General features: G+C 40.9%; 1 long non-coding RNA gene and 1 pseudogene across 1 annotated transcript; both read right to left on the reverse strand.

Annotated features, from left to right (window-relative positions):
* Window positions 1-990: 990 nt before the first annotated feature.
* LOC146470045 (uncharacterized) lies at window positions 991-9,622 on the reverse strand. Its single transcript, XR_014867035.1, has 2 exons — window positions 9,365-9,622; window positions 991-1,404 (listed from the first exon to the last, which is right to left on the reverse strand). It is a non-coding gene; the product is annotated as an uncharacterized LOC146470045 (long non-coding RNA).
* Window positions 2,028-4,102, reverse strand: LOC146470046 (uncharacterized; annotated as a pseudogene).
* Window positions 9,623-10,480: the final 858 nt, after the last annotated feature.

Below are 10,480 nucleotides of genomic sequence, written 5' to 3' on the forward strand. Positions count from 1 at the left end.
TGAGTTCAATTCCCGCTGTTCTTTGCCTCGTGCAGTCTCCTATTTCTTTACTAGGTCTAACGATCAGTGGAAAAAAAGCACTAGAGTATGCAACCTAGTTCCCAGGGCTTTTCTCAATTTACAAGGGAAAAGCCCTGGGAACGAGGTTGTACGATATACACTGCAAAGTTAATTATGATTTTAGCTTAGAGCAGGTCTGCGAACCCCCTGGGTTCTCTTGCTGCGTTGTCACGTCTCAGAATGGATATACACTTTTATTTTGATACACTCTCACACAAAATCAGAGAAACTCCAAAACTATAGATAGATAAACAGTACAAGCCACATGTAGGGAACAACACTCACTATAGTACGTTGGTATTTTAGGTTGAGTACGTTAGTATGTTTGTACTTTGCGTACTCGAAATTACGTTCAGTAAAAAAGAATTAACCTAATCAGCGTAACCATTAATTCAAGAAAATGTGCTATTTTCAAGATTCAAAGACGTGCACGCTTTTCTACAAGGTGATCTGTAGTGTTTCTTGTCTAAAAGGTATAGCTTCCTTGTGTAAATAGACTGGATAACTAATTTAGAATTTTGAAAGAGGTCTCAGCAAGGATAAAAGTCTGAAAAGCTGCGGCTAGAGTTGTACTGTTTGTCCTCAATCTTTTCTAGGCCAAGAGCGAAATGTTAAGGCAATAAACACTTTGCATCACAGGTTAAAACAATGATAGCCCGATCGTAGACGGTGAGAGGTCGTTCACTTTCATTCCTTCGGGAATCAGGCTAATACACTGGTAGACTGTTGAACTGTACTGTGAAATGAACAACTTTTCAACACCATCAAAATTTCAACTCGATAAAGACCTTCTTGTTTTCCATTTGAACGAGAATTCTTATCCTGTCTCATCCTCATCAATTGTTTCCTTGGCTCCCCCATTGTTTGCACACGTTTTTATGAGTAATACAGTTTGCGTTTGAGAATACACGTACAACGCAGTAACTACTATAGTATTCATAGGATTATTTGTTTATTTGCTAACAACGAAAAAGTTACAATTATTTCTTTGTACGCGGCACTGAGAAAAACTACGTTAGTGTAAGCTGGAATTCTTGCAAGCCTTTCTACATCAGCTCAGTTCGATCATCGAGGAGACTCCTTACCACTAACTTGGCATCTTTGTTTTACAATTTGTAAGACAATTGTCAGCTAAAATATATTCACTAACGGCAATTCAGAGAGTTAAGTTGGTGTTGCAGTACAATTGTGAGACACTAAAATACACCACATACAAGGAATCCATGATGGCCTTCAATGCTAACACAAACAATACAAAAAAATAACTGTCTTGACAAGGACTTGACAAGATGAAATCAAAAAAACGTCGTCGAGTGTGACGGGCCATCAGTCCATGACTTGAATCTAAAATTTGAAAGAAAAAAGAAACATGAAAAGACTGAACACTAATGAAGATATTCGAGATCATCATCGGTTAGCTGTTTGTAGTGTGAGATGAATAGCAATAGGATGGAAAGAAAAAGACTAGAAAAGAGTGGGATAAACAGCAAGATTGTGGGAAATGGAGCCTTCATCTCCCTAATTTATAATGCTACTCAGATTTTCTATAACGGAAACTACTAACAGATTTGTAGCCAGTCGCTATTTGTTTGTTTGTGCAGCAAATACGTGGTGCCCGGCATGCCAAAGAAGCTAGCCATTTTGCGCTTCATGGGGCTTACGAATGTTTTTGTGGATTTTCAGTCAACTGAGTGTTGAGAATGCGAAGACTTTAGGCCATTCTTCGCAAACTTCACTGTTCATTGACTCACAGATTTTTACAATTCTCGTCTGTGACTGAATTTTGATAAATCATCTTGTTACACCCTAAACTTAACAAGTCTAATTTTTGATTTGCAAAAGTAACAGAGAGATTTAAGGCTCGACGTTCCGGAGTCATCTTGACTCCATTATCAAGAGAAAAAATCAGTTTGTGAATGCGGATATTTAAATAGGCTAGAGCTGAAAATTAACATATTAATAGATGGTTAAACAAATGCTTTAGCGCGAACTGAATCAGTTTGCACGTTCAGTCCTGGTTTCAGTTTGCGTATGAATAGCATCTCATGAATGAGGCAATCAAATTTGCTGCCGGGTGCATTTTGCAAGTACGTGAAACCGTTCTAAAGAACGCTGTGGTATCTGGTCATTATGTTGAAGATGGTTGTGTTTGTAAATGGAAGACGACGTTCTTTTGTGTCCGTCTACGCGCTCATGCAGGTGCCCACGTGTATACCCCACATATCTTGCATCGCACAGGTTACATTTAAATTTGTATACTACACATTGTTGGTTGACAATGGAGGGCTTGGCTTCTTGCACCTTAAGATCTTCATTGAGTTTTCGACTCACAAACGCAGGTTGGATGGCAGGTCCTACTTTTAAACTTAGTTTACTTAGTTGCTGTTTTACAATGTTCGCTGAACTCTGATCTTTAAACGATGGGATGACTCTCACGGTGTTCGCTTTCTCTTGTGACGATGGATAGGGCTGTGGATCAGATACCTTAGTGTCGATAACCTTTTTGATGGCTGTGTCAATTAAGTGTTGTGGGTATTTAAGCTTACTAAACACTTCTCTCAGCCGGTCGCATTCTTCGTGGAAATGTGACCAATCAGAAGATAATCGGTAGGCCCGGTCTAGCATGGTGTTAATTAGGCTCCGTTTGTAACGATCATCTACAAGTACGTGGCTCTGGTAGTGAAACAGGAGGCCTGTATTGGTGGGCTTGATGTAAACCTTGGTTTCGATCTTGGGAGCTCGATTAAGTAATTCCACGCCAAGAAAGGGAAGCGACCCGTCACGTTCGGTTTCCATAGTGAATTTCACGGAAGAATGGCAATGGTTGAGCGTGCGTAAGAAGTGGTCAGCGGTTACTCTATCGGGCATAAAAGTAAGAGTGTCATCCACATACCTCCGGTAGAACGGGGATAACAAGCCATCCTGTTGCAGAGTTTCCTCGATGGAGCACATGAAAACATTTGCAAGCAATGGGCCAAGAGGAGAACCCATTGCTACTCCGTTAATCTGCTCATACAACGACCCGTCAAACGGAAAGAGCTGGTTCTTAGTAGCTGCTTTAAAGGGGAAGTATCACGAAAATTTGCTGTCATTTCAAAACCCAAAAATGTTTGACTGTCAGCAGAAACAACGAAATAATTGTCAAGTTTGTTAAAAATTATCACCCAAGTGCAATAAAACTGTCGATTAGTGCCCCTGGCCAGCGACAGGGTTGGCCGGTTTGGATTGAAACTTGAAAAATATTCGGCTAATGTTTTTCAAGTTCTCGCATTTTTGTTTCCAAAATGCGCTAGAACAGATCACAAGTTGTTTCTTTCAAGAATTAAGTTGATTTCTTTCCTCTTGTTATTCTAGAATTATTTGGCAGGTGATTGAAGGTCTTATTTCATCATTTTTAACAAAAGATATCAAAAATCCCATGATACTTCCCCTTTAAGGAGGTCGGCCAAATCTGCTTTAGAGAGTGTTAGTTTGGTGGTTTTATTAAACCAGTCATCGGTTAAGGCTTTGTCAGCCAGTATCTGAATCGTCTCGTCAAGAGGCACATTTGTAAACAGCGAGGTTACGTCATAAGACACCAAAAGCTCACCATTGTTGATCTTCAAGCCTTGTATTTCGTCAACAAACTGAAAGGTATCAGATACCGTATATTGATTATACGATAAGGGCTTCAGTTTATCCTCAAGCCACTTGGCCAGTGCATAATTATATGTCTGTGTAGCCGATAGTATTGGGCGCATGGCTAGACGTTCTTTGTGAGTCATTGGCAGTCCGTATAGGTGGGCTAGTCTAGAACCTTTAGGACGAAGAGAGTCGGCGATCGGCTTAGGTAGTACCATACGTAAGAGGCTGTCATTTTTTTTCCTTTTCTAAGAGGGGGTGGTAGTAGGTTGGCGGTCTACCCTTAGTTTTGGGCCTCTCTAGACTAACGGGTCTGAACTTGCTGGTATCGTTTATGGAGGCTTCAGATAGCAAGCGAAGGTATTGAGATTTGTCCATAACAACGACTCCAGATCCTTTGTCGGGTTTTGTAATTACGATGTCGTCGCGCCTCTTTAGCTCTGCGATGGCCTTAACGAGCGCTTCAGGAGGTTTTGGACCGCGTCTGCTGGTGTACTCTAGAGCGACAGATCGTAAAGTCGCAGCGGCCAGTTCTTTCAAATCGTCATTCGGTAGATAACGTTCAAGATTCCAGTAAGCCTTAAGCAGTAAGTACTTCCTGCGAAGGTTGGTCATTGTTCGTAGGATGCACATTTAACGGAAGAAAGAGCAAGAATTGCGGTCAATGACTCCATACAAATCCTTCTAATTTTGTCTCAGTTCAAAACGTTTGGAATATATTCCAAACGTTTTGGAAAATATTCTTGGTTTTCACGTGACGTCATAAAAAAACTGAAATTCATAACAAAACGCAATTTTGGGTTTTTATCTTCATCACATAAAAGAAAATATAAATTTCAATCGGCTTGCTTGTTTTCATCAGGATAGCATTCTTCGTTTTGAAAATAGAGCAGTTTGAATTTTAGATTTTTTCGTACTGCGTGACAGAAGGATTCAGCTGCTCTAAACATGTCACGTACATGAAAAAATCGATTTGCCTCGTGTTTTTTTAGGTCTGATCAGCTAACATGTAATAGAAACGTCTATGTCAATGTGTGAAAGTTCCGTAGGGAGAAGAAAGGCTTTGAAATAGCCAAAGTGAACTCCAGATGTTTTTGCTGGTTGCTGGTGGCTATGTTGGTGTCCACCAACATGGCGTCTCATACTAAACTCTGTAATTTTCCGTGGTACATTTTCTCGAATAACTCCATTATGAGATATCGCACAGCCCCGTGGCTTTCACATGTTGTTTACGTATCACTCTTCTCCAAAATATCAATTTCTTGACTTTATCTATTGAATGGTTGAGGATTTAATTATTTTACTTGCGTGACGATGTGTGAGGTGAAAACCACCAATTCATCTGGGCATAACAGAGCTAATATCTCGTCCCCAAATTGCAATAAGACGCTGATTTTTGGCAAGTAGGCATTTTTCATCATGCTCTTTCCGATCATTCGAACAAATCCCATAATTTCAAAAAATTAGTTTTTGTCACCTCATCACTTTAGTACTCCATGGCCAAGCGAGCGCGATGCGCTCGCGCGCGAAATTGCCTCCCACGAGGAGGTGCGACGTGCGGAGGGAAGCGATAATTACAGTTTGTCCAAAGTTGTGGATGAAGTATTGTCTACGAACGAATCACATTAAAAAAATAAAGTTCGATAACAAGAAATTGAGCTAGGGGTCTAGTTCTCTTTTGCAAAAACGAAAAAAGCAAATAACACACGAGTGCGAGTAAAAAGCCGATCGCACGTATTATAAAAAATAGAGGGTACCTCGGATTGCTACCATCAGTACATTTTGAAGTGAAACAAGGAACAAGAGAAGGCGACAAACAAAAAGAGTAATGAAGAAAAGATTACCGTCTCCGATTTTTACATGCAGTTTTACTCACTTCAACCAAACCTCTCGTCGTGCTCCTGTGGCTCTCTGTTCTCTCTTACTTCTGCTGCTCCATTATTTTCCCACATCCTTACAAACAGCACTGTGATTATCCCACCAATGACACAAAACAGCACGCTCAGCAGCCAAACTTCATATGAGGGAAACATTTCTTTTAAGTTGTTTGTACCAAGCCAGGCTAACACGATCTGATGAAGTGCCGTGTGTGTCCTGAGTGTCCAGTGTTATGTAGTTTGTAGTTTATGCAAACTTGCCAACCGTGGGCGTTTTCAGTACCCATTTCATTGACGAGAATGTTTCATTACCAGTCGTTATCGAAAGGAAGCCAATATTGTGTTTACTTAAGTCTTTGCCGTCCGCGGGGGCATTTTCATCCTTTACTGCCAAACACAGTCTCGATCTCTTGAAGTATGCGATTAGCGTCGCTTTCAATTCGTCGCCAAACTCGCTAGAATTTGTCACTCGTGTCGCCACCCTTTCGCGCTGGCGATGCGACAAAATTTGAAAAAATCGCATTACCTGCGCGAGCAAAAAATCGCTCGTGTAGCCGCGGTCAAAGGCGGCGAAGCACGTGGCAACATTTTGTGTTATTTAAATTCAATCAACCGGGTTTGTATTAATATTTTAACACGTCCGCCTTTGAAATGATAGCTTACGGTTTGGCCAAAGGAAAACAATACTTACCAGACTATCGACCTCATGGTTGGACGAGAAAATCGTCTTATCGCTTCTGAACTAAAAACACAACAATAAACGGAAACCATTATGAGATTTCGTTCACTTGATCATCCTGTGTGTGACTTGGAAAAATATAAACTGTAACAGTTCAAGGAACGATTTTGAACGATGATCACGTCAGACTAACATGTCATTGATTGCCCGCCCCCTGCTGGCCTGGGGGATGTCTAACTCCTGAGCAATAAAGTGTAAATGTACCTGTTTCGAAAAAAACTGGATATCCTTGTTGAATGAAGCAGAGCGTACGAACTAGCGAGTGTAACACTAGCCTGCGAGCAAGCTCTCTTGGGGGTGGGGGGCGGGAGGGGGAAAGAGGAATAGTCTCTCCTCCTTCCCCCTCCCGCCCCCCACCCCCAAGAGAGCTTGCTCGCAGGCTACTTGTACCACAATGAAAAGATTGCGTGCCAGGAGACAAGTCCGTATTCTTGCATTCTTCCATCAATGATAGCGCGATCGTATACGGTGAGAGGTTGCTTGCTTTTATTTCTTCGGGAATTGGGCTAATACACTGGTAGACTGTTAAACTGTACTGTGAAATGAACAACTTTTCAACACCATCAAAATTTCAACACGATACAGACTTGCTTGTTTTCCATTTGAACGATAATTGTTATTCGCCTCTCTCAATCTCATCGATTGTTTGTAAGCATTTTTATGACTGAGACAGCCGTACGTTTGACAGCATGTACAACGCCCAACGCAGTCGGTGACTAATATACAGTCGAACCTCCACTAACGGCCACCTCTCCACAACGGCCACCTCTCTACAACGGCCACATTTTTTTTGTCCCGGCGGACAGTCCATTCATTAGCTCTTGTTTAAACCTCTCTACAACGGCAACGGCCACTAAAGTGCGTCCCCAACCGCCAAAATAACCTCTCGACAACGGCCAGTACAGTTCTTTTTTGTAAAAAACACCTTTTTATAAACTGATGCAGTAATCGACATTTATCTTCGGAACATTACGTTTCTGTATCCATTTTAACGATATACGTATTTTGATTGTGTTCCATTTAAATGCTGCAGTAAGCATAAATTGTCTACAATAATATAGCGAATGTTGCGAACCTTGCTCGTTTCGTCTTGTTAACATTTTGTTTTATTGTGTATTTTATCTATATATATTATTTAAGATTGGATCGCCGTTATAGGCTACAGTAAGCATGAACTTAGCACAATAAACATGTTGTACTTCCCGAAAAAAAAAGGTGTCATATTACACATCTACCTCCCCATAACGGCCACCTCTCCACAACGGCCACTTTCTTCTGTCCTCAAGGTAGCCGTTGTGGAGAGGTTTAACTGTAGTATCAGTAGGATTGTTTGTTTATTTGCTAACAACGAAAAAGTTACAATTATTTCTTTGTACGGGGCAGAAAAAACGACATGTGTAAGCTGGAATTCTTGCAAGCCTTTCTACATCAGCTCAGTTCGATCCGAGAAGACACCTTACCACTATAAACTTGGCATACATGATCTTTGTTTTACAATTTGTCAGACATTTGTCAGCGATAATATATTTACTAACAGCAATTCAGAGAGTTAAGTTGGTGTTGCAGTACAATTGTGAGAAACTGAAATACACATACAAAGAGTCCATGATGGCCTTCAATGTTAACAAAAACAATGCAAAAAAAATAACTGTCTTGACAAGGACTTGACAAGATGAAAACAAAAAAATGTCGTCGAGTGTGACGGGCCATCAGTCCATGACAGGGTCCATGACTTGAATCTAAAATTTGAAAGAAAAAAAAAACCTGAAAAGGGAACAATAAGTAATTCGAGATCATCATCGGTTCGTTCTTTGTAGTGTGAGATGAATGGCAATAGGAAAAGAGTGGGATAAACAGTACGATTGTGGGAAATGGAGCCTTCATCTTCCCTATTTATAACGTTACCCAGATTTTCTATAACGGAAACTACTGACAGAATTGTAGCCAGTGCTATTTATTTGTTTGTGCGGCGAATACGAGGCGCCCGGCACGTCAAAGGAGCTAGCCCGTTTGAGCTTCATGGGGGTTACGAATGTTTTTGTGGATTTTCAGTCAACTGGGTGTTGAGAATGCGAAGACCTTAGGCCGTTCTTTGCAAACTTCACTGTTCATTGACTCACAGATTTTTACAATTCGAGTCTGTGACTGAATTTTGATAAATCACCTCGTTACACCCTAAACTTAACAAATCTAATTTTTGATTGGCTTACAAACTTTCACGAGTTGGCAGGTGGGTTCCTCGACATCGAGCAGTCCCATATTTTTCTTGGAGATATGTCATTTCTGGCGATTGAGTCGCTTCGAATTAGCATGAAATTAAATATTTCTGCGGCATGGGAGCAGCAGGCCGGGGGCCTGGGTCCTTCTAGTGTAGTTGCATCATGGGTATTTAAGCTTGGTATTGCACGTGGGCAATCATTCTAGGCATGTTTTAAAATTCTACGACATTTTTTGTGACGTATACGACAGTCGTATGCGAGTTGCAGGTTTGATTTACACGAAACAATTTGTGTCGTAGGCCTGTCGTAAGTTTGTTGCATGCGACAAAGTCGTACCGTGTAAATCGGCCTTTAGAATGATCGGAAAGAGCATGATGAAAAATGACTACTTGCCAAAAATCAGCGTCTTATTGCAATTTGGGGGCGAGACATTAGCTCTGTTATGCCCAGATATGGTCAAGCGAGTGAATCGCGCTCGCGCGCGATTGCCTCCCACAAGGAGGCGCGACGTGCGGAGGGAAGCCATAATTACAGTTTGTCCAAAGTCGAAGTATGTGGATGAAGTATTGTCTACGAACGAATCACATTAAAAAAATAAAGTTCGATAACAAGAAATTGAGCAGGGGGTCTAGTTTTCTTTTGCAAAACGAAAAAACAAATAACACACGAGTGCGAGTAAAAAGCCGATCGCACGTATTATAAAAAATAGAGGGTACCTCGGATTGCTACCATCAGTACATTTTGAAGTAAAACAAGGAACAAGAGGAGGGGACAAACAAAAAGAACAATGAAGAAAAGATTACCGTCTCCGATTTTTACATGAAAAAACATTGCGCAGTTCCACTCACTTTCTTAACCAAACCTCTCGTCGTTCTCCTGTGGCACTTTGTTCTCTCTCACTTCTGCTGCTCCGTTCTTTTCCCACATCCGTACAAACAGCACTATGATTATCCCACCCATGGCACCAAACAGCACGCTCAGCACAGTCTGCAGCAAAACTTCATGTGAGGGAAACATTTCCTTTAAGTTGTTTGTACCAAGCCAGTCTAACACGATCTGATGAACTGCCTTGGGTTTCCAGTGTTTAATTTTATTTGGTGGGATTGTTTCCGCATCGTTTCCTTTTGTTGCCAGTTTACGGTCATCACCGATTGAAATTACTGGTTTCGTTTTCAATCAGATTGTAGTCACGCTGTTGACACTGAGTTGCCAAATATACTAGTAGGTTCCACGGGGGTCGGTACTGAAGCAAATATCAAACTTAGGGCTTCTTCATATGAGCCCGGTCGACCGATTTGTGAAGTAATTATTCTTAAGCCATGTGACCAGTTAAGCGTCGTTTGAAATATTGTAAGCGTCCGTCTCACTGGGCAAGAGACGCGGAAAAACTTCCTCGTGACTCTCGAGTATTTGCTCTGTTGTCTTTTACCCCAGAGTTCTACTTCGCTTCAGTGAGACTGAAAGATTTCATGAATGTTGCAGTTCGTGACGTAGTTCAATACAACTTCCTGCAGTGGAATAGTCTGAAATGTCAGCCGTCTCCTCCCCCTAACCCACAGTTAATCATCATGACACTGAGTTAAAACGCGTTGGTGTATTTAGAGAAGTTATCTTTCATGAAATAAAAAAAAAATTCATGAAATTAGAAGTTGTCATGGCAATCACATTCAACAGCTAGGTTTGCAATTTTTTTTATTTTTTTATTATTATTTTTTTATTTTATTTTAGAAAATCAAGAAATCTAAGATGGTGGAGCTTTTGTTGCAGACCACAAAAGAAACCCTTTTTGGTTGTTTTATTTACCCTAAAGCTTGCCACCCTCCAAGTGTTGTTGTCATGATTTTAGTCAATTTAAACCTCTTTTAGTAATAGCAAAGCCGGATTCTACCCATGTCACACGCCACATACTACGAAAACCAAAACAGACGCAAGGGTCAGGTATTTACTTTGCTTTCGTTGATTAG

This window comes from Pavona decussata, unplaced genomic scaffold (genome assembly GCF_977016875.1).
Source record: "Pavona decussata unplaced genomic scaffold, jaPavDecu1.1 SCAFFOLD_114, whole genome shotgun sequence".
NCBI classification, from domain to species: domain Eukaryota; kingdom Metazoa; phylum Cnidaria; class Anthozoa; order Scleractinia; family Agariciidae; genus Pavona; species Pavona decussata.